Source organism: Podarcis gaigeae (genome assembly GCF_964106915.1).
Source record: "Podarcis gaigeae genome assembly, chromosome: 1".
NCBI lineage: Eukaryota > Metazoa > Chordata > Lepidosauria > Squamata > Lacertidae > Podarcis > Podarcis gaigeae.
The window spans coordinates 78,004,277-78,029,343 of NC_139678.1; the positions used below are offsets into that span (position 1 = coordinate 78,004,277).

At 44.4% G+C, this 25,067-nt stretch overlaps 2 protein-coding genes across 4 annotated transcripts in view; both read left to right on the forward strand.

The window, feature by feature from the left end:
* Nucleotides 1-25,067, forward strand: part of HRAS (HRas proto-oncogene, GTPase) — a 59,494-nt gene that overhangs the window by 11,329 nt on the left and 23,098 nt on the right. Inside the window, exons 1-2 of one of the 3 annotated variants that reach the window (XM_083698631.1) lie at nt 1,875-2,017; nt 2,078-3,006. The exons of 1 other annotated variant lie outside the window; for it this stretch is intronic. The gene's annotated coding sequence lies outside the window, so the exon portion shown is untranslated. Of the gene's footprint in view, nt 1-1,874; nt 2,018-2,077; nt 3,007-4,307; nt 4,454-25,067 lie in introns of those variants that run through there. One more of the 3 variants, XM_083698632.1, reaches the window with a different exon arrangement.
* Nucleotides 19,963-25,067, forward strand: part of RNH1 (ribonuclease/angiogenin inhibitor 1) — a 151,610-nt gene continuing 146,505 nt past the window's right edge. Inside the window, exon 1 of the mRNA XM_083757245.1 lies at nt 19,963-19,966. The gene's annotated coding sequence lies outside the window, so the exon portion shown is untranslated. The remainder of the gene's footprint in view (nt 19,967-25,067) is intronic.

The window sequence follows — 25,067 nt, forward strand, 5'->3', positions numbered from 1 at the left end:
TTTTATTATTTTATTATTTATTATTCCCTTTTAAGTGCTGAGATCAGCAAAGGGGGCAGTCTCTGTGGCAGCTCCTTGGTTATGGAATTCCTTCCCCAGAGGTGTGTCTGGAACCTTGCATTATATAGCTTCCATCACATGCTGAAGACACACATTTTTACCCTGGGCTTTGACATCTTAAATATGTGTTTCCAGGACCCAACTCCATTCCTGTGACTGTAATTCATTTTAATTTGTTTTTAACATTGAATTTTAACCCACCCTGGTATCTGATGTTAAAGGGTGGGTAATAAGACAACAGCAGCCTCTAATATGCTGAGGGGCTGGGGGCCAGCTAGCATGTATATAATTAGAATGTCTGCATAGGGCTTGTATGCAATTAAGAACATGTGGGAAAGGTATCGTTTTGACTTTTTGCTTCATGTGTGAAAACAAATGCAGCTGGCACTAAAATTTAAGAGCGGTGGATTCGTTATCTGGTGAACCGGGTTCGCTTCCCTGCTCCTCCACATGCAGCTGCTGGGTGACCTTGGGCTAGTCACACTTCTCTGAAGTCTCTCAGCCTCACTCACCTCACAGAGTGTTTGTTGTGGGGGAGGAAGGGAAAGGAGATTGTTAGCCGCTTTGAGACTCCTTAGGGTAGTGATAAAGCGGGATATCAAATCCAAACTCTTCTTCTTCTTAATCACTTACACCTAACAATGGTTCTCTGGCTCTCTCCAATGGCCATACTGCCCTTCTGGAACCCTGCAGCCCCCTACAGGCAGCTACAAACCGCTATCTAGGTTGTTGTCTTGCAGTGCATGCCACAATGGTTCAAGTGCACATGATACAACCGCATTGCTGAAACTAAGCATGCCTGAATCTGATCAGTTTGTCCCATGTACACTGCAATGAATTCCATGATGGAAGAGAATTGGGTATAATTTTACTGAAATAAATAATATGCTGTATAATTTTTAAAAAGTACATTGCAATTCATTATCTCTGTCCCTCAGCTGTTATAATAGTGGTCATCACTCTGCCACTCAATGTATAAAAACTGAAGCCAGTTCTTGAGTTATGACACTTTAGCGTGGCCAAAAAACAGAACAGAGGGTAGACCTTATGCAGAACAAGAGTACAGTACAATTAGTTCCCCCTAGCTGCTATGGGACAGTGTAAAGTGTTGGCAATCTGGGCCCTGGTTGAAAAGCAGAAAAATTTGACCCACACCCTGGGCACTGGGAGTAGAGGACAACTTAAGCCTCCATCCCAATGCCAGACCATCAAGTGTTAGGCTATCAACCACTTCCATGGGAAGAGAAAAAATCCGTACCTGCTACACACATTCACTGAAGCAGAGTAAGAGCAATCATGTTGCTGAGTTCTCATGATTCCGCAGGCTTAACTATCTATCTATCCATATGTACTCAACTTTAAGCGGTAGCCTGAATGCGAAGTCCATGGATGTGTAATAATGGCCTCCCTCTGCTCACACTATGACCAACTTGCTGGGCATTCTGCATATGTTTGGTGAGCATATTTACATAAACATGCTTTGAAAGAATACACCTCCCTCCGCCCTAGTGCTTTAATTTAACCACGCTTGAATGCTCACACTCAAGGTTATGGGAATTAATTCAGAATCTTATGTTTTCAGGAGTAGGGTGGAGGTTACGGCAAAACGAAAGCTTCAGGGGGGGAAAACAAACTTAAATATTGATTACTTTTGAGAATGTCCTCTAAAGAATCACTGGAACCTGCGCTTTCGTGCAGGGGAACGTTTTAATTAATTGACTTGGGCCAATATTGGGAGAACACGACGAGTTTGTAACAGACCCCTTTGTGCGACCCCCACTACGACTTTCCCCCAGGGCGGAGGCGGTCTTCCCGCGCCCTGTTTATTTCACAGCCTGGCACTCATGCCGTCCACCCCTGAGCAGGGAAAACAGACAACAGCGCAGGGACAGGCGCCCAATGGAAGCAGCAACGGCGGCGGCAGGATAAGAGAAAAGGCGGGGAGAGCGGAGAAACTGTTACGGGAAAAATCCGAGGGCTCTCTTGGACAAACAAGACACCGACCAGGGCAAGTCAGAGCAAAACAGCAGCCAGGAGGCCAGGCCACGTACAGAAAGCGGGCCTTTTGGGGTGGGGGAAGCAAACGCGGAGCCTGCTGAGTGGAGACTAAGGCGGGGGTAGCCAGGGATGGAAGGAAGCGCTTTGCTGAGCGGGAAAGGGAGAGAGCTGCACCCGGAAGAAAGGAGAGGAGGCTTCATTTGACTGGAGGAAGCGGAGAGCTCTAAAAATAAGCGTGGCAAAAGAAGAGGCAATTCCCCGCTCCCCGCTCGCGACGCCCGTTTCCTCTCCAAGCCCCTTCAGAACTCGCCGCGCGCCCAGGCCAAAGCAGTAGCAGCGCGGCCGGCAGGCGGGGCCCGGGGAGAAGGGAGCGCGGGGCGTGATTGACAGGCCCCGCAGCCCACCACGAGGTCGGAGGAGCGGAGAGGCCGCGGCGGGGGGCGCCGAGGTTCAGCCCAAGCGCCTATCGGCTGCTCCGGGAGGAGGTTGTGAGTGACGAGGGGGCGGAGAGCGAGCGGAGTTTGGGCGTGTGCTGCTCGCTGCCTGGGGCTCGCCTCGCGCGCACACACACATTGTCCAGGCTGACGACGCCGACGCCGTAGCAGCCGCCGCTCCCCGCCCTCCCGCAGCACAGAGAGCGCCTGGATGCTGGGTGCCAATGCGGGGAGGGCGCTGCAAGAAGGGGGCTCCGCCGCCACCACCGCCTAGGTGGAAAGTTCACCACTGCATCGAGCCAGCGGGGAACTGACTTGGAGCAGCCAGCCGCCTGCAGGCAAAGGGACACAAGGATCTGTGGATCTATCCCGGGGGGCTGATCCTCCCCCCATGCAAATTTTGCATCGCTCCCCACGCTGCCTTTAAAAGAAAAAAGCCCCACTGAGAAAAGCGCAGCTTTACTCTACTGTCTTTGCAAGAAAAGTAGCCTCGTGGTGGGGGGAACAGCAGACGGTGAGTAAAACCCCTTCCCGCTCCGATTTATTCTGCTCTTTTGCGGGTGGGCGGGAGTAGTGCATTCCCCGAACCGCCTTCCTCGGAAAAGTAATTTGTTGGCAGCAGCAAAAGAACAGGAAAGGCAACCGAGTGGTCTGTGGGGCGAGCGTCGCCCGTCTCTCCTCGCAGCAGCAAGCACTGCAGTGGCTCCGGCGGCGTGTCCCAGGGAGCGTGTGTGGGGAGAGCTGCAGCCTGGCGTCGCAGAGCTGGGCTTTGCCGGCCAGCAAAAAGGCGCGCTCGCCTGCCACGGACGCGCTCTCTTCCTGGAACGCAGCTGAAGCTGCTGCAGCTGTAATCCGAGTTTCCAAAGTGAGCGGGGAAGTCCAGCTCTGCGCCCCCCCCCCCCGCGCTCCCCACGGTAGCATTTTAAACGCCCAAGTATAAGAGTCGGTCAGGGACATAAGTGAGTGTGTGTGTGTGTGTGTGTGTGTCGGGGTGGGTTGTTGTCGGTAAGTTTGGGAGGCGTCCCTGGGAAAGAAGAGCCTTGAGGGAAGCGTGAGGTCATACATTCTGACAAGGAAGCAACAGTGGATGTGTGTATGTGTATTGGGAAAATGGCCTCGTGTGCGTTTCTCTCTCTCTCTCTCTCTCTCTCTCTCTCTCTCACACACACACACACACAGAATATCAGCCTGCAGTGGGGTGCGCCTGTCTCCATGTAGATGGGGAGGGCAGGGGTGACAGCATTACGTTCGAGGGTGAGGGGTGTAGCCTCTTGTATTCTTCAGGCATGTGGTTGTATTCTTCATTCTGAGGTTTCTGACTCCTCCCCTTTGTTGTTAGCCCTTCACTTGTTACTAGCTGAACCTTTCGTAAAGATGCTTGCGTATCCATGCTTTAGGGATCCCCACATAGAGATTTGCAGGTGCGTGGTGTGATGCTTGTGTGCAGCTGAAGGGGTAACGGGGCAATACTGTCACCCCCTGTCCTAGTCTAGTAGCCACCTCGTACCACAAGCTCTAAAAGCTGTGGACCTGCACATCTTGTTTGCACACAAGGAAGTAGGCGATGTGATCTCTTTCTCTCTTCGCTCCCCCTCCGCCCCAGCACAGTGTGCTTGTTGTCCTCCAGTCTGACGTGTTTGGGGCTAATGGAGGGTTAAGAATCACCTGCTTGCCTGCCTGCCTCCCTGCCTAGGTTTGCGTGGTCTCTGCTTTCTGTAAACACTTCCTGCCAGCCAAGCAAAGGGGGATATGGGAGGGGCGTTGCATCTTCCAGAAAAAAACAAAACCAGAAGCCTGCTCTGACTCTTCCTTTGCCTGCTTGTTTCCTCCTTCCAGAGTCTTTTGCTCTATGGCTTGCTTATTTATTTATTTTGCTAGGACTCTGAGTACCTCTGTGTTTGTTCTCGCATACTCTTCTGGCATCCATCTGCAATTTAGGGAGTGGTCGGAGATGATATGAAGTAAGTTTGTTCACAGCCGCAGATCTAGGTGGCTGCTGTTCTTTTGGCAAGTGCATAGATTAGCAGTGCCCCTGATTCCCTTGTTATAGTTTTGAAAGACTTTAAGGGAGGAGGGTCATGGAGGCGGCAGCAGTGAGGGGTTTTTTTTGCATAGAACGATGAGTGCTTTATATTCTTACCCCTTTGGGGACCCCTAATCCTTCCCTTTGATCCTGTGTTGCTTTCTAGCCTGTAGTAGCCTCCTAGTATGACTGTGCACTGATTGAGGAGGGGTTAACATGGCTTCCTTCCTTGCTAGTTTATGCCACTCCCAGTGCTGCAAGCTGTCACTTGAGAATAGTTGCTGGGGGACTCTGGCTCTCCGAGTTAATGGTGGGCAAAATCCCAGGAGCCTGATGGCCCAAGATCTTAGAAATTCCATGCTGTGTGCCTAGGAATGTGACCCCCCCGCAATCCTCACCACCCCAAAAAAAGAAGGGGGGAGCCCTGTGCTAAACACTAGCAGCCAGATTTTGAAATTCGCCACTGCCAAATCATTTTAAGCATGTTTCTGTCCTTGCTTGGGCTAATCAGTAATGTCAGCCTGTACTGAGCTATAGTCGGAATGAGTTTATTCCCTCTAGAAGCAGGGTGGGAGAGGTTCACATCCTGTTGTTAAAGACAAAAGTCATTCCAGACAGTGAGATCTGGCCACTGACTAAGTGTGTAGTAGCTCCCTGTGGGAGCTACTCAGAACCCACCTGTGAACTCCACCCATGGAAGCGGAAGGCACTGCTCCCTTGTGCCTTGTTGTTCTCTCTGAACACTTGACTTAATATCATTCTCATCAGTCAGGTGACCCTGTTGGTGGGAGCCTACTAATATTGGGGAATCAACAATGATTTATCATACTAAATAACAACAGTTGTAGCAGGGGGTGGAGAGAATGTAAGCTACACTAATGGCTCAAAAGCATGTGTGTCCTATTGCAGCTTCTTGTTGGAGATGGACTGATGTTTCACCCCTGTGCACTCTTCTTGGACCAAGTGGGACTTTTGAGAAAACGTGCATCGGATTGTGTTTGAATCTAGTCTAGCATTTGTGTTAATTTGGAAAAAAAATGTCCTCTCTGCTTAGGACAGTCTTTTCTCTGGAAAATAACTGATTCATGGGGAAATGGTTGAAAATAAACAGTTCAAATCACGGCTTTCTGCTTGGTGACTGAAATAATTTAAATCACCAGCAAATCAGTAATTCCTCCTGATGCTGTCAAGTGGTGCTGGTGACAAATTGCTCGGCATCACAAAGTTAGAACTTTGCCTGGGCATAGTGGCTTATTTTAAGAGAGAGAAGCTGGCTCTCACATCTATCTGAAAACCAAGTCATCTGCCCTCAAAAATTTACCTCTTATTTCTAGATGGTGACTACTAGCTGTAGTTTCTCAGATGTGAACCAACACCTTTCTATTCATGACTCTTTATCTGGATGTTGTTGTATGATGTTGTATGATGGTATGACCAAGCTGGTTCTCTCTCTGAGCCCTGGTTGAGATTAGGTCATGTACAGGCAGTGGAAGTTCTACCTTTGGTAAACAGGACTGAAAAATACAAATGGACTTTTTAATGCGGGGGGTGGTGGTGGTGGTAGGTGGGGTTGGAGTTGAGTTGAGTTGGGGAAAGCATTTTATTCTAATAACTTTGTGCATTGACACTACTTTGAGGACTGCTTCCCAGATATATAAATGTGGAAAATATGGGGGTGTGCACTTGTGGTGTAATAGGGAAGGAAATGAATTTGTCACTCTTTGCTGGCTCAAGGCTTGGAAAATGTAAGTTTCTTCACCAAGGTGGACATGATACACCATGCATGCACAAACATAAACAGTGGTTACGTGTGAGTGTGTGAATATATAGAGAGTTCATGACAAAACTTTAATAAAGAGGAACTTTTATGGAAGGCTCAATCCAGGTAACTTTCAAACAACTCATTACTTAATGATAATTTCATGTTGAAATATAATACAGTATTTTATTATTGTTATACAGGTTTGTCATATAGGATTGTTATTAATGAACAAAGAGATTGGGGTTATTTACCATACTCAGTGTCCTTTCTTGGAATCAGTCCAGGAGTCTCCTGAAATTTAATGAGGTCTTGGTATTTGCCTAGATACGTAGGGTTTCACTTCTTTTAGCCTGCACTACTGAGTGCAGAAGTGCCTGGCGTGCTCTGGTCCATGGGGTCACGAAGAGTCGGACACGACTAAACAACAACAACAACTGAGTGCATTTACTAGGTAACAACTCCCAGTTGGACTTCCTTCTGAGTAGATATGTTTAAGGATTGCACCATCATTCTTTCACTTGCTCATATTCTTTTCATCAGAGTTGTGGAGCTGCAATTATGAATCTGGACAGGAATTGAAAGTGATAGAAATATTCTCCTTGACTCTTGGTTTATCTAATAAACTTGTTGGTAGCATTACTGTTAAAAACAATTTCCCAAAGTGACATAAAAATTCTTACATTCAGGTTCTTGTTTCCTGTACCTAAGACTGCACCTATTGTTAAATATGTTATTAAGAATGTAACTGACCTATAGAAAAGATTCTATGAACTGAAAATATAGGCACTATCTGTACATTTGTTATCCAGGAAAATCTTTCAATAAAAAACAATTAAAAACATGTTATTGAAGATATGTTAGTAAAACCTGTTTGCATATGAGTAATGAATAAGCATATGTTCTATATTCATACTCTATTGCAAGTTTTCAGTGAGGAAGTAAAGTGAAAGGAAAAAGAGGGGAAATAAAAAATACTTAAAATTGTGATTACAATATGGCCCATCATCAAACCCCTTATAGTTGGTATATAGTTTCAAGTAATATTATCATCAGTCAATTTTAAATATTTTCCTAATGTAGTATTTATGCATCCTAGTACTTTCCTCCACAAATTTGTAAGTGTCAGACATTTCATAAACATGTGCTTCAAAGAAGCATTTCCCTTATTACATCTCCAGCAGCATGTTGTCGACGTAGGTAGTCCTGTTCTATACAAATGTTGTATAAAATGTAATTTATAATCTAATGACACATTTGTTACAGAAGCTAAAACATTGTCCCACTACTTAGGTAAAACAGGGTTTGTTACATTTTGAGCAATGTTAATATAAATAGGGTTTTATGGATTGTTTCTTTGTTAAAAATATAGCTGCATGGAACTGTGTACAGTACTGGGAAAGAACAAAGAACTTTAATTTCCTAAAAAAGAAAAGATGGAGGTATTTATAGTAAGCGTTGTTGACAAGTGGTCATGTTTGCAACCCTTCCTTGCTGCTTTCTTGTGCATTTTAAAACATAGGGGTGTGCATATTTTTTTTAGAACAGTGGCCTGAAGTGAACTTTCTAGTTGGTAATTAAACATCAGACATGGCTCTGAGCACTAGTTGTTGGGGTGCAAGCAACAGAGGAGGGCTGTTGGCTGTTTGCTAGCTATGTTTAGTCAGTTGTTGCTACAGTAATATTATCAGTAGCATTTGACAGTTTTACATGCCGGCAAATTGTGAAAGCAGTGTCCTAGACTGGCACGATAAAGGTCTGGAAAAGATCACCATTTCTAACTGAAGAGTAATCTAGACATTTGATTTAGAAAGTCGTCGTCCCCCCTTCATTCTTTGTTTCTGTTTGGTTCCTTTACTTTCCCCTCTTTTTCAGTATAAATTTGAATTGTCCATGAATGGAATTTCAAAGTATTTTCTGTCTTCGATTCCATACCTTTGAGGGCCTTGTCAAAAGGTGGAGGGGTGTGTCTATGTGTGGACTAAATAAACACTTGGAAGAGCTTTGTAGAACACTACTTTCAGGAACACCATTTGAATGTTTTAATTTTATATTGTTCGCCTTTATGCATCTGTAAACCAGCAATAGGCAGCCCTATCACATAAGTTAAGGACAGTTTAGATTTTGAAAGCGCCTCTAATTTTCAAACTGCTTCATAGAAATCCAAACAAAAGCCCCCCTTCTGCCTTCCTTTACAGCACTTAGTTTCTCCTCAGACATAATATTTTCTCATGCTTCTTAACTTATTTAACCCTAATGCCACTGAATTACATACTTATTTATTGATAAATGGAGTACCACTATTATACATAGGGTAAATTCCAGAGGTGTCCATCAAATTGTAATCCTCATGTGATTCTCTTAAGAAATGAATTTATGCAGTAAGGAAGTGTGGGAAATTGCAGTCAAAAATAACTGTGCATGACAGCTAGTTAGTTGCGTGGTTAAGATCATAGTTCAAGTCCTCTCAGGCTTGCCTAGATCACACCCCCTGTCCTTGGGAGGAAGGGATTGGCAAAGCAGCCTTTGTCATGCCCCCTCACTGTGGAAGGAAGTAGGGCTGGGTGATATATTGATATATCTTCCAAAACCGGTTTGAAGTTCACATCATGATAATTGTTTCATAAGATTTGAGCTGGCAATATATCACAAATCACAATGTGTGTAAGGGCTAGGCTATATCTTGTTTTCAACCATGATAACTCACCAGCTAAACACTGCAATGTTATCACCAGATAAACATTGCAATCTACCATGATGTCTGAAATAAGTATGGAACTGTACAGAGGTGAACAGGACAATATTCTGGCAATGGCTACTACTTAGAGGTCTAAAACAGATAAATGACAATGTTATCAATCATCACACACTCAGTTTCATCAGCAGGCAAGCCAAAATGCATCCCACCAGGACTTTTGGTGTAGGGCTTGGCTACCAAAGGGCGGTATTCAGGACAATCCAAAGTACAGTACGGTGATGAGTCTCTCCAAAGGCAGAGACAGTCGTGGGAGCAAATAGAAGGACTGATGGATGATAAATCTCTGCCTTTGGAAAGCTTTGATTCCTGGCCTCCTGCATAGCCTGTTGTTACAAGAGATGGAAAGGGAATCCTGGCTTCAAGAACAATGGTTGTAGGGTGTGTTTCTGGGGGTGGGAGAAAACAGGTGGAAATGACTGACTTGATTAGCATAATGCATAGGAAATAAAAGTCATTTGCAGCCTGATGGGCAATGGCCTGCCCCACCCCTTCTCTCATCTTTTGTTCCTTCAGATGAGGCCCTGACTATTTGGTTTTATCACCCTGAACAACGCTGTCGGGAAGAACACTGCTATATTTGTTTTTGTTATTGCTCATGGTTACGTGTACTGCATATATACTTGTCTAAGTACTTTTTTAAAAAAGATTTGTGGTTTCTAATACATTTAGCATTTGCATTAAAATGCAAGTTGATGCAGCCATGGAATGGTATCTTTGGAATCTCTACTATTGTGTATTCAGAGAGATGACATCATATGCTAGTTTTTACACAATAGAACTTTATATTTGAAAACTGAAGGAGTGTTGGGAAGCTACATGTATCTCGAATGTCTTTTCCTTGTCATAGCCACATGTTCTCCCCTCCTCCCACCCCCAGTCTTAGGTGCATGTATGATGTTGCCTTTTTGCAAATACAGGCTACTTCTAGGCATGTCTATTTGGAAGTAAGCCACACAGTGTTTTTAGTGGGACTTACTTCCTGATAAGTGTGCATAGGATTGCAGGCAGTGCAGTTAATAGCTTTGTAGGTGATAAAATATTCCATAGTTTCACATGTTCCCAACAAGGATTCTAGTGAACGAGATGGATGTTTGAGTGGTAAACAATGAATGCTTTGGATGGCAGGGACACTGTTAACATGAAATGTATATTGTATATCCAATACTTATGTGCATGTCGGTTTTAAAACTGTGGTTAGATAAAAATTGGAGAAAAGTCAAGCATTTTTAAATTTCACTTGCTTTAATACACTGATCCTTGTAAAATGACATTTTGATAAACTTTCAGAGAATATTGAAAGTTGCAAACCCATTTTGTCTCCTTTATATGATCCAATAATATAGAGAATACAATCCTGTTTTGTTACAGTATAGTCAACAGTGGTGGATAATTGTGTGTGTTTTCCAGTGAGAATGTGCCATATTAAATTACAGGTTTGGGAGACTATTCTCTCATATTCTGGTAACCTCCATCTTCCTCACATTGTAATTTTTATTGCTCTTGTGTGCTTTCTCTCTTCTTTCCTTTAGTGTTTCTTGAAAACCTCTTTCCTTTATTTACTTCCTTTGCTTTTAAAAATCCTATATATTTAATAATTACATGGCATTTCCTCTAGGTACAACAGAGTCAGAGAAAGTTTACCTTGGTATGGGTATAAAATGGTGATGGACTGGGGTGGATTAATTTCATGCATGCTATTCAGTTTGTTAGAGTTTTCCAAGTTAGTTGTGTGGAATCCATCAGACCTTTGTTAACATGATTGTTTCCCAATTATTATTGGAGAATGTATTGTATTGTATTTGATAAGAATCTTGTTGAATTTGCACTCCTGGTTTCAACAGTGAATGGGGAAGCTATGACCCAATAGATGTTTAACTCCCAACTCCCTTCAACCTGAGCTAGCAGGGCCAAAGTCCAGGAACAAAGGTAGTTGGAGTCCCACAATACATTGGGAGTGGAGTGAAGGGAGAGATTCCTCATACCATCAACTTCATAACCCATTGTGTAAAGCTGGACTTGTTTTGAAACTGATGGATTACCTAAGGGCTGGCCAGGATTAGTAAAAATGGAAGCTAGATACTAGTGAAGTCCTTCTAGCCGTATACAAAGAGAGGAGGGGGAGTGTATAAGCCTGAGACTTTGCTTAGCCTCTTACTAGTTCAGGCACATGTGTGTGAACCAGTCCATTGAGTGTCTACTGGGTGGCAAAGAAGGCCTAACAACTGGGACCAGGGGACAGAAATCTAAGTATCACTGTAGTGAAGTATCAGCCCTTAAGTTTTTGTTTTGCTTTTGCTAAACTCCAAGCATTTCTGTTATCTTCAATCTGTGAGCATCATTGGAACACATAAAAATTATTTTGTCTTGCGACATTTTCTCTCGGGCTGCATAAGTAAATACAGTATAGTTAACTAGGAACCAAGTCCTATTTAACTTGTTAGAACTTGATTCTATGTAAACACGTAGAGTGATATTTTACAACTCTAAAAAAAGCACATTTTAACCCCTCTTGGTCTGTTTTCTGTTGCGTCTGAATGTTGTTACTGCAGAATAGAGTTCTGAAGAGCAAGTAAATGTACATTCTACCCAATGTAGGTTTGACACTTGCAGACTTGAGCATAAACTCTTTTAAGCCTTGTGTGAAAATGGCCAAAGTGTCTATCACTTTGTCTATTCTCATGTACTGTAAGCTGAACAATTTCTGCTCACGGAAATTATGTCTTTCTCTGGGTTGAATTTGCTCCCATAAAGGCATGGAGGATGATAGATGCTTTTCTTAAGTCCTTCCTGCTGCTTAGTTGCAAAGCTTTTGAACTTTGCTTGTTGGGGATGGCAGTGGCAATTTATGCTGTTTGTTGGTGGGCTCTCAGCGTTTTAATAATATAGGCAAAAAAGTGTTGACCCTCTTTTTCCTCTTGGCAAAGATCAGTAGTGATGAAGAAACAATAAACCCTTTCAAAATGGAGACCTACGTGTGAAGTCGCTCTACTCCTAGAACCTTTATTTCTGCTTTCTGTAAGGATGCCAAGGTGTTGTAGGGGGTGAAAATGTTAGAGGCAAGTAGCACAAATCTTAAACCTGGTTACGTAGACTTTAAACAATATCTCTTCTCCTTTCACCTGGGAGAAATGGTATGATTGATTCTACCATGCTGTCAGTCTTGGCTTCAATCTACTTCAAGCATAAAATAAGCGTTTGATCTGTATGAGCATTATAGCCATGTTGCGGCTTCACTGTAAACAATACATTGGTGTAGTCACATTTTGTCTGTTTGGATATTTGCTGCTAGCAGTGTACTATATCAACCTGTGCTATATTCATTATTGACCTTAAAGGTTGGTGATGGGAAGGGTTTTTTTGGGAACATTTTGCATTGAATCCAGGTTGTTGGTACTGCTAGGATGTGTCACGTTCTGGTTCTCATTGTCTCCAAATTGCTCTATTTACTCAGAGTTGTGCATTTACCCGCACTACTACTCCAAGTTAGAACTTCGGTCACCTAACCAGGGCCTGGCACAGGAACTATCAGAATATGTGTGATGTAATCCATTGCGTGAACTCAGTCATTGCTTAAAAACAGCTGGTCTGCCATCAAACCTGAGCAGAAACAGCTGTCTGGCCTCTGCAAGTTGACCCAAATACATAACATCTCTGAGGGCCTTTGATTACTTTGTGGACTTGGTGCTGTTGAAGGATTGCACAATGGATATTGGAGTTGGGGAATGTGAAGAAATTCTCTCTGTGTATAAATGTCTGTATATGTGTGTCCTCAATGTTCTGTGGCAGTTCGAGGCTTTGTACCGTTATGTACAAACCTGTGTAGCAATAGACCTTGGTAACAAGTTCTGACAGAGAAGAGTGAGACTACCACTTTGAGATTTTATTAGGTGGAGCTTAGAACAGGTAAATTCCCTCTGATTGGCCTGGATGGGAGCAAGACAGGTAGTCAGGTTTAATTAGATGGGATTTTGACAGTTGGATGGAAAAAGGGAGTTGATTAGCACAGTGTGAGGGTTAAGACCACAGAATAGCTGAGGGGGGAAACTGACGTGTATATTCATAAACAGGGTGTTATTAACAGTTGTCCAGAGTAGATCAAGGAAGAGAGCCAGTGGCTGAGAGGCTGCTCTGGGCAAAGACCTTAAGAGTGGAAGTTTCTTTTTTAAAAAACTGGTGGTTTGGAAGCTCTTTAGCATCAGCAAAGGAGGCCTTATTTACTCCAGAGCACAAACTTTTTAATCAATGTGACTCTTCTTTCAAGTGAACTATCACTTTAGACAGAGTGACATACAAGGGAAAGATATGGAAGAGCGCATTTGCTAATGATTTGTCAGTTCTCTGCTCTTTGGACAAAAGGATTTTTTACAATCTCTTCAAAGATTTATCATTTAAGCAAATGATTAATAGGCTTGGATACAACTAGTTAGGGTACTTCAGTGTTGCTCCTGTGAGAATACAGGCATTCTGCATTGCAGGTATGCCAATCAGCTATTCCCATATTCATGAGGTCCAGTGCCGAGGGTCTTCTGGCGGTTCCCTCACCACAAGAAGTGAGGTTGCAGGGAACCAGGCAGAGGGCCTTCTCGGTGGTGGCACCTGCCCTCTGGAATGCCCTCCCATCAGATGTCAAGGAAATAAACAACTACCTGACTTTTAGAAAGCATCTGAAGGCAGCCCTGTTTAGGGAAGTTTTTAACGTTTGCTGTATTTATCGTGTTTTTAATATTCTATTGGGAGCTGCCCAGAGTGGCTGGGGAAACCCAGCCAGATGGGCGGGGTATAAATGATTAATAATAATAATAAATTATTAGACATTCACATGCCCTACGCTTAACTTTTGAGGTGAGCTTAATATTGGATAGATAAATAAATGGCAACTGCAGTTGCTAAGTATGGTATTTTTTGTTAGTCATGTGCCCTCAAATTTGCCTTTGGTATCTTGGGAGTGATTTCACTATGCATCTACTGCTAGGCATCTTTGCTAGAATCTTAAGTTCATTTCAGTAGTACTGCAACCATACACACACTGTAGAACAAGCCCAGGTTCACCTGTTAGGACCTTTGAGTGGAAGCAGACATAGGGCTGGATTGTAAAAAATACAGAGTTCAGTCCTTCCACATTGAAGTAAGTTTAAAATCTTGCAGAAAACTCACATCGTGGGGCCTGGGCAAGTAATTGGAATATGTTACTAGCAGGTAGCTGTTGAATCTGGATAATCCTGCCATTCCTCTTCTTCAACCCCCACAGTTGGCTAATAGTCTGTAGGATGAGAACAGCAATCCCTGAAGCTTTTGTGAAGCATGACTAATCACAGACTTCAGCACATACAGAGCACACCCAGGCCAACAGCCAACATCTTTCCACAGCATAATCCTGCCCCCATAGCTTTGCACGTCTTTCAGTACATTTGAGCACTCATAAAATTTCTACTTGCTGTGCTAGGTTTGTGAGAAACTGGCAAGCTGCTTTATAGAAAGGGCTGTAATGCATTTGTATGAAGGTGAAAAGAGTTTTGATGCCCACTTTTTGCTCAGTGTCTAGTTAAAAGACTTAAAGGGTGGATATACACTTAATACCCCCAGTACTTAATCATAATTGTACCTCTCTTATAGTGTGTGAATTTTGCCTGTCCTCCCCACGGTGGCATTACATATGATACAGCTGGATTGATGCTGACCACAGTTAAGGCTAACTGGTGTGCATTCTCTTCACTTATAAAATGATGTCACCCATATACACTGAGGATGGGACAGGCTGCTTTGGTTACAGCTCTGTCTATAGCCCTCTTACGTCATACAGGGTTGGGTGAGACTGCTGCCAAAAGTAAAAGGAGCAGCTCTGTAGGCACAGATAACTCCAACCAGCATTTGAAATTACCGGGCACCAGTCACATCTCCGCCTGCCTGGCTGCAGTCAGCTGGTCTGGCGGATCCTCTATCCCTGTCAAACACCTGATTTGCCCAGCAGGAAAAGACAAGTCCTTTTTTTTTTTTTTTGCTGCTGCACTGCCAGGTGAATCAGGTGTTTGGCGGGGTAGAACAGTAGCAAAAGAGCATCTTTTGCTGGCGCACTATGTTGCAGACCCCCTGATTCATTGTCTAGACATTTTGTTTTGGTGCCTACAATGGCTCCTAGCATTCTTCTCAGTTTCTAACACTGCTCCAACCTTTTCCGATAGCGAGCCTCTACAGCTGTGATAGTTGGATGTGGCCTTGCATGAAGCCTTTTCCACAGACTCCTTCCAGGGATCTTCTTGTTCTGATGTCCAAACTAATGTCCTTTTTCTTCCCCCATCTCCAGCTTGTCTGTTCCTGGACTTGTTTCTGTACAAATCTGAAATAGTATTGATGCTGCTTTCAGTCTTTAAGTTGGAGACAGGTGCCTCATTGGAGGGATCCGCTGTCGGCTTGCTTTGTGTCTGGCTCAGGTTGGTTTTTCTTCCCAAAACCTGAAAAGTTACAAACCTATTAATTTATCCACACTGTTGTAGTGTCTGGAACCAGCCCTTAGCCAGTGCGCAGGAGCCATTTTATGAAACAGAATCCATCTTAGGGTGCTGAAAATGTACAGCAGTAGCTGCACCTCATGCTCTCAAACCAATGAGATGGAAGACAAAGGTACCTATGCTATAAGACAAGGATGGGGAACCTTGGGCCCTGGGGCTGAATGCAGTCCTCCAGGCCTCTCTATCTGATTCTTGTGATTCTCCCTGGCCAAGTCACATTTCCCAGGTTTCACCCCTCACCAGTCCTATTTTTCACCATCCTTGCGTGTTTGCATGACTGGAAAGTATCACTGAACACTGATAATAACTCCTGCTTGCTTGAATGGAGGATTGACAAGGGTGTGTGAGCCTTTGTCGAAAGTTACCTATTTTTGAGAGGTAAAATCTACATGTGTTTCACCGCTCACTTTTGCATGGGGCCCCTGGAGGGTGCCCAGAAGGAATCGCAGCCCTTCAACTGAAAGAAGTTCCCAACCCTTCATAAAAGGAAATGGCTACAATATCAAAGTTTCATAGCTGTAACACAGATAGGGATTATGATATTGTGCCATCTTTATGTTCTGTAGCATTGTATTGAGAACCTACCCATTCTAGACTGGTTATGAAACCTCTAATTGCTGTCACTATGGGAAGATCCAGGGGGTGGTGCTGAGGTCTTAAATATAGGTGTAAAGTCTAGCAAGTTTTGGGGTTTGTTGGGTTGGTTTTTTTTTTTTTTTGTTCTTCTTCATGTTTGCCAGTTGTTGTGAACACTTGCAAACTAGTTTGTTTCCCCTCTCCTGCTACATTCCCTTTTGCTGTTGCGGTAGGAGAAGATCCTTGGAAGACTCTGCCACCTGCATTGATGTTTTTCCTTGTGAACAAGTCTGAGCAAATTAGCTTCACTAGCATAGCAATTTCTAAATGCATTCCTGTGGGTTTTTAATAAGACACCCTCTTTTGGGCACCTCATTGATATCATGGAACTACGAAGAGTGAACAAGAGGTGTGAGAGTATGTTGGACTTGAACTGGAGAGATCCTGTTCAGCCATGAAACTTGTTGGGTGGGGAGCAATTGAATGAAGCAAGACAATGATCTCTCTTTGTATGCATGTCTTTTTACTAAACATGTTGTATTAAGGAAATCAGTGAGGTTTTGGAACCTCTTAACCTATTTCAGGAGTTGCTGGCTTCTGCTCATGATAGCCTATATGGATTTGCTCTATGGCACTGTTTATAAACCATTACTGCTGTAAGCAAGATTTAAGGCACCAGGATTCCAAGTGTTTGCAAATTCTCATTGGAATGGCACCATCCCATAGTTACCAACATCTGGCCTGTTTTGCTACAAACTCTTTTTTTATTATTACATTCTTTTTGGATCCATTTTCCTGGACAGCAGAAGCACAAAGTGATTTACAAAATCAGTATAATACTTGAAATAACCATATGCCCAATACATAAACATTCTACCAGAAGATAGGACACCGGGTAAATAAAATATGGCAGAAGATCCATATTGGTTGTTGAATGCTTAACATTCCTGATCTTTATAGCAAATATGCAGAATAACTGAAGAGTAGGTTTCATATTTTGCTTTTGTATTGAAGTCAAATCTTATTAATATTCTTCTTCTTTGGCGACCACCCGTATCTGAGTAAGATTCTCTTCCATGACCACGGTCTTAACAGTGAGTGCATAAGTGACTGTGGACACCAGTTCTGGAGCCACACGTCCTTCCACAGTGAAGACATAGGTTTCCGGGTGGCAGTTGATCACAGTGAGGGGTTGCCAAGCATGCCTTCCTCTTAGCTCTTTTCTCCTTTTTGCCCTGAGTTCATGCTTCTTCAAAGTCCATGTTCTCCAATTGGAGTGCTCGCAGGCCAGAGTTTCCCAGTTATCAGTGCTTATGTTACATTTTTTTTATTTGCCTTGAGAGCATATTTAAACCTCTTTTGTTGTCCACCGGTATTTTGCTTTCCATTCTTGAGTTGGGAATAGAGTAGTTGCTTTGAAAGACGATAATGAGGCATCTGAACAACATGACCAGTCCAACAAAGTTGATGTTGAAGAATCATTGCTTTGACACTGGTGATCTTTGCTTCTTCCAGTACGCTGACATAAGTTCACCTCTCTTCCCAAGTGATGTGTAAAAATTTTCGGAGACACCATTGATGGAATCTGTCAAGGAGTTGGAAATGGAGTTTATAAGTGGTCCATGTTTCACAAGCATAAAGTTGGTAGTACAATAGCTTTGTAAACAAGCATTTTGGTTTCCCTGCACATGTCCTGGTCCTCAAACACTCTGCGCTTCAGTCGGAAGCAAGCTGCACTTGCAGAGTTCAGGCGATGCTGGATTTCGGCATTGGTGTCGGCCCTTGTGGAAAGATTGGAAAAGTGATTGACACTTTCCAATATCACACCATTAAGTTGGATTTGTGGTGCTGCAGAGGGGTTGTTTTTTCTTGTTGGTACACCACTTTGGTTTTTGGGATATTGAGTGATAGGCCAAGTTTTTCATAAGCTTCTATGAAGATATTTAGGATAGTTTGGAGGTCATCCTCTGAGTGTGCACACATTACAGCTTCACAGGCTGCTGATTATTGTGCCAGGCTGCTGCTGCTTCTGCCCCCCACCCCCCCAGCTGTTGTTGATCCTACCACCACCAGGCTGCTGCCACTTCTGCTGCCTAGCAGGCCTGCTGGCAGTCCCAGATTATTTGTATGCATTGTGACTCATCACCATACTTTGGATTGTCTGGAATACCACCCTTTGGTAGCCAAGCCCAAAACCAAAAGTCCTGTTGGGATGCATTTTGGCTTACCTGCTGCTGAAAGTACCCATGAAGTGATTGATAATAACATTGAAAACCAGCCCAGCCCTGGTTTTAACTTCTGCCTTGGTGAACAGCTTCTTGGGGGTGGGTAATATTTAAAAATCATTCAGTAGATAAAGTTGTTGAAGAAGATTTCATTTCTTAATCAAGACTTTGGTCCTGCGCTACCATAATCAAAAAGGTATTTGTCATAAGTGTTGTAGGAGAGTCTCTTGCTGAAATGCTATCATTGAGCACAGATGGTGATAATTCGTTGGGAGAGGAAATAAATGATACTGAAATTTTGGATCATGAGGCGAGTCGTTGCTTAGCAAATGTGTTGTTCCCAATAAAACACTTTGTGAAGTACAACTGTACTGAAGGATAGCTAATATCATACTCTGCTTTGCCATATGACTTTGATACCAAGTTTGGGTACTTAAAATCTGAATAGTCCAAACACTTTCCACAGTGCCTGAAATTGTAGAAGCCTGACACTCAGAATATCCCAGATGCACGATTCTCCTGCCATTCAATAAAGATGGAACTTAGAAAGTTATCTATAATCCAACATTTAATATCTTTCAGGGGTCATAGAGCTCTGCTAGGAAGGAGAAACAGGAAAAGAAACCTGGGGAATCACATTGAACCAACGTTTCTTTATAGCTTATGCTGAAAAGAGCACCAGCATCTTATTGAGGGGTGGTATTAAATTGTGACACTAAAATCTCTGATCCCAACTTTCCACACCTAATGGACAGTGTGTCACTATAATGCTCCCACTTCTTTCCAGCAGAGGTTGGCAGTGTTATGTCTGCTCTTGGCCACATTGCTAATACTCTAACCATCATAGTTGTCTGGAAGCACCTTGTTTTTCTAATCAGATTGTCATATTTTGCAAAAATGTTGAAGGCTGTAAACTTCAGGATTTGGAATGTAGGACAGCGTCTCACCCAGTATGGGGATAGCTTTAGAGAAAACTGAAACATAGGTTTTTAAACTGGAGTTGGGGTTGAGGAAGTGCTGTGCTCTAGAGTTCCAAGTACAGTGGTGCCTCGCAAGACGAAATTAATTCGTTCCGCAAGTCTTTTCGTCTTGCGAGTTTTTCGTCTTGCGAAGCACGGTTTCCCATAGGAATGCATTGAAAATCAATCAATGCGTTCCTATGGAAACCGCCTTCAGACCAGGTCCGGGGAAAGTCTGTCCCCCGACCTCTTCTGAAGGCGGGGGGGGGGAGTCTTTGCTTCCCCCCCTTCCCGGGACAGCGGAGACTTCTCCGCTGTCCTGGGGCGATTTTAAAATGCTGGTGGGCGGCAGCGAAGCCTTCGCTGCCGCCCGCCAGCATTTTAAAAACCCCGGGACAGCGGAGGACTTCTCCGCTGTCTGGGGCGATCTTAAAATGCTGGCGGGCGGCAGCGCTGCCGCCCGCCAGCATTTTAAAATCCCCCGGGAAGGCAGGCAGGGGGGACAAAGACTTTTGCCCCCCACCCGCCTTCAGAAGAGGTCCAGAGGGCTCTCCAAGCTGCGGATAGCAGCCTGCTGCCCCGCGCGAGGGGCAGACATTCGCAGCTTGGGGAGCCCTGCAAGACTTCCCCTGCAGGGCTCCACAAGCGGCGAATGTCTGCCCCGCGCACGGGGCGCTCTGCTTAAGAGCGCCCCTCGTGCGGGGCAGCAGGCTGCTATCCGCAGCCTAGGCAGGAAATCTTCTGAAGGCTGGGGGGAGAAGGGCTTTTCTTCCCACCGCCAGCCTTCAGAACAGCCTTCTGAATGTTGGCGGTGGGGAGGAATACCTTCTTCCCACTGCAAGTCCTCAAGACAGGTCCGGGAACAGAGGAGAAGCGCTGCGCACCTTCCCCTCTGTTCCCGGACCTGTCCTGAAGGCTTGCGGTGGGAGGAGGGCTTTCCTCCCCACTGCCAACATTCAGAATGCTGTTCTGAATGTTGGCGGTGGGGAGGAAAAACCTTCCTCCCACCGCAAGCCCCGGGAACAGAGGAGAAGCGCTGCGCACCTTCCCCTCTGTTCCCGGACCTGTCCTGAAGGCTTGTGGTGGGAGGAGGGCTTTCCTCCCCACCGCCAACATTCAGAATGCTGTTCTGAATGTTGGCGGTGGGGAGGAAAAACCCTCCTCCCACCGCAAGCCCCGGGAACAGAGGAGAAGCGCTGCGCACCTTCCCCTCTGTTCCCGGACCTGTCCTGAAGGCTTGCGGTGGGAGGAGGGCTTTCCTCCCCACCGCCAACATTCAGAATGCTGTTCTGAATGTTGGCGGTGGGGAGGAAAAACCTTTCTCCCACCGCAAGCCCCGGGAACAGAGGAGAAGCGCTGCGCACCTTCCCCTCTGTTCCCGGACCTGTCCTGAAGGCTTGCGGTGGGAGGAGGGCTTTCCTCCCCACTGCCAACATTCAGAATGCTGTTCTGAATGTTGGCGGTGGGGAGGAAAAACCCTCCTCCCACCGCAAGCCCCGGGAACAGAGGAGAAGCCCTTCGCGCCTTGTCCTCTGTTCCCAGACTTCCCACCGCAAGCCTTAGGACAGGTCCAGGAACAGAGGAGAAGGCGCGCTGCGCTTCCCCCGCTGTCCCCGGAGATTTCCCTATGGGCTTTCGTCTTGCGAAGCAAGCCCATAGGGAAATTCGTCTTGCGAAGCCGCTAAAAAATCGGAAAACCCTTTCGTCTTGCGGGTTTTTCGTTTAGCGAGGTATTCGTCTTGCGGGGCACCACTGTAGTATAGTGATGGTATGATAACTATATAGAGTCTGGTTGTGCAGAGGTTTTTTTGATCAGTAGAGAAGCAGGCAAGGAAGTGAAATGTCTTTACTCATGATGGTGTGCACATTAAATGTGCCCTGAGGCACACTTTGTCCTTTTGCCCGCCTGGAATGCGGTTGCATGTTAGCACATGCATACACACACACCTTTTTCATAAGGCGAAATCGTTTTAACATCTCTTCGTGGAAAGTATGATATGGGTTTTAATTATGTCATGATGTTACACTTTATTATCACGTGAGATGTTTAAGGATTATCAGTGCATGTCCTAAGGTTTATCTGCCAGTGTTTTGCAGTCCTTACAGCTCCTCCTCTCCAAGGAGCATGGTTCTCTCTCCATCCCCATTCATTTTATCCTAATGCAACCCTATGAGGGTAGACATATGAGATGTGTCTCTTACTGCATATGCCTGAAGGATGAAGCAGAGAAAAGGAGGACTCACAATGGACTAGCATCAGGAGCATAATAGAACTGGAATGTGCTGGTGGCTCAGTCTGTAGGGCAAGTTCATGTTAACACTCAAGAAGTGTTGATTCTTGTATACAGTACACATAAGTTTTGGAACTGTTTGCTTTCTGCACAACTTCCTGCCCCTCCTCTGTGCCCTGAATGCCCATATCCATACCTCTCTAGTACAAGAAGTGTCTTTGCAAATCCGCTACTTAGTGTGCAGTTATGTTTTTCAGCAAAAGAAAACATGTAAAACAGGCAAGCATCCAGTATACCTTCTTTTCTAAGAAGTGCTTAATATTGTTTTGCAGGAAACATTAAATTTAGATGGTTGCTCTAGGAAAAAGAGCATTTGAATGTTAAAGATATTTTTATAGGAGGGGCTGAGGTCCCTCTACCCCCCCAAAAATATTTGAGCTCCCCCCCGTTGATGGGCATTGCCCTTCAAATGGTATGCATACACCGCATCATGTAATCGATTATGCAGGGTTGGGCTTACCTCCCCCCCCCCAATATTTTAGACAGTTTGGTACCCCAAAGCAGAGACATCACCTTGCTGACAAAGGTCTGTATAGTTAAAGCTATGGTTTTCCCAGTAGTGATGTATGGAAGTGAGAACTGGACCATAAAGAAGGCTGATTGCCGAAGAATTGATGCTTTTGAATTATGGTGCTGAAGGAGACTCTTGAGAGTCCCATGGACTGCAAGAAGATCAAACATATCCATTCTGAAGGGAATCAACCCGGAGTGCTCACTGAAAGGACAGATCCTGAAGCTGAGGCTCCAATACTTTGGCCACCTCATGAGAAGAGAAGACTCCCTGGAAAAGACCCTGATGTTGGGAAAGATGGAGGGCACAAGGAGAAGGGGACGACAGAGGACGAGATGGTTGGACAGTGTTATCGAAGATACTAACATGAGTTTGACCAAACTGCGGGAGGCAGGGGAAGACAGGAGTGCCTGGTGTGCTCTGGTCCATGGGGTCACAAAGAGTCGGACACGACTAAACAACAACAACCCCTGTTATTTTTCTAACATGAAAAAAATCAGAGTTGCAAGCTGTCCCTTGTTCATTGGCTGATCTCAGTCTTGAAGATTTCTCACAATGCCCAGTTTGGGGGAGGGAGATGGAGCTCTGAGAATGGTTCACAGATGAGTGAGCTATTAAGATCACTTTCCACTCAAATAAAGTGTGCTGGCTCATAGACTTGCTGTAGCTCTTTCTGAGATCCTGGATGCTCTGCTGTGTACGGAAAGGACAGCTCAGGATGTAAACAAATGCAGTCAAGGAGTCTAGAGGCTGAATCTGAGATGGGGCCACAATGGCTCCAGCCCTGCTGCACAGACGAAAACCTGCCTATGAATTTAAAGATTTAAAGTACAGCCCTTAAGTTCAGCATATCAGATTCTGCTTAATTTATTGCCTTGTTGCCAGATTAATTAACCCATGCCTCTGCTAATGCTTCATATAGGCAGACATTAGCTGGGTTGCAGTTTAGGAGCATCTTTAGCATATCCATATTTTCTGTGTGCTTACCCTGGAAGTTTGTGCTCCAGCTGGCAAGATAAGAAAAAGTAGCTATGGCTAAGAGATGAACCTCTTATACCATGGGTCGGCAAACTAAGGCCCGTGGGCCAGATCAGGTCCAATTGCCTTCTAAATCTGGCCTGCAGATGGTCCGGGAATCGCTGCGTGGATCGCTAGCACGCACACTCTTTCCCTCTCCCTCTATCCCCCTCACGTGGCACCGCTGCCGCTCCCCCCCTTCCTCCTGGCTTCTCCCCGCCCTGCTTAGAGGAGGAAGGGGGCTGGGCTTTATTGGCGCCAGCCCCTCTCCGGAGCTCTTTCGCACGCCACTCATCGTCCCACAGCCAGCCCCTGCCACTTGCAAGACACAGAAGCTGCGGTTGGCTGAGCGTTCCTCTCAAGCGGCCGCCATTTAAAGCAGCCCCTCTCCGGAGCCCTTTCACGTGCCACTCATCATCCCTCGTTCATTTTTCCCCCTTCAAAATATGGTCCGGCCCCCCCACAAGGTCTGAGGGACAGTGGACAGGTCCCCTGCTGAAAAAGTTTGAGGACCCCTGCCTTATACAAAGCTTTGCTGTTTTCCAAAAATCTCTCACTAACCCAGGGCACACATATTTTTGTGAGACTGAACTTAAACAGTCAATTTTCATAGGAAAACAAGGTGATAAATACATTTAATTCGTTGGTGGTTCCTTCCCAATGAATGCACATTGTGTGGTAAAAGAAGTAGAATGCTTCCATTGATAGCATTCCATTTTCCTTATATATGTATAAAGAAACATAATTTCTCCAGGTGTGTTTTGGCTCTGCATTTATAAGAATAGGCAAATGAGGAAGTATTAAAGGATTTTTTTCCTTCATCGATATAGGCAGAACTGTAACACTGTCAAATGAGACTATGTGAGGATGGGCTCCTTAGTTTAGTGGTTGCTCTTTTTAAGTTGCTCGTAGTCACATACTCCTGAGGTTTCCTACAAGTGCAGATGGTTCTGGGTGCAACTTGATACTTTCTACTGCTGCAGATAGGAGAAGTTGTATCCACAGTTTCTGGGTTGCTGGGGAGCTCATCAGAAGGATGGTGACAAAGCTGGTGTATCCTGAATGCAAGAAGGATTGCATGTAAACATTTAGCTAACTGACAGATGAGACTGACCTAAAATGTCATGATTCAAGAAGTGTTCATGTAAGAATGGTGTGTGTGTGTTTCATGTCGGACAATGCCAGCAGTTCTGTTCCTTTGTAGTTTATATTATCTCTTGCTTTTGAGGGGGACTGTGTCATTTCCAAAGGATTCAGACTAGCTTAGCTTGTCAACAGAGTGAGTTGCCACCTAGATTTATATCTTATCCTGCACAGAAGGCATACATAGACAAACTCCTTAATGCCCCCCAAAGTCTCATTCTGTAGTTGAGAGATGTCAGGGCAAAGGATGGCTTTGCACCTGTGTGATTAGACCTGGCTGAAAGCACATACTACCTTTCTTACTTTCCACTGAGAAAGAAAACCCTAGATTGATTCTTGCAAAATTTTATTTATGTATTTAAATATTTATAGACTGTGCTTTCATATAAAATATTGCAAGATACTAATAAAAAGTAATTGTCTACAGCAGTTTTTTATACCTTTCAGAATATATTTTTAATGACTAAAATATTTCTTCTTTTTTAAAAAAATAAATAAATCAAAATAACCTTTGAATAGCTTCCACTTTGGAAGAACACATCTTACTCCTTTCCATGAAGAAGTTGCATGTTAAGTCAAAAAAGGCTATATACAGAATGGAACTAAAACATCTGAAAATGAGACTGCGTACACACCATACATTTGAAGTACATTATCCCCCCCCCCAAGAATCTTGGGAATTATAATTTACCCCCAGTGCTACAATTCTCAGCACCAAATAACAAGCTACAGTTCCAAGGATTATTTGGGGGAAATAATGTGCTTTAAAAATATGGTGCACACACCGTCTGAGTTTGCTTTGCAGAG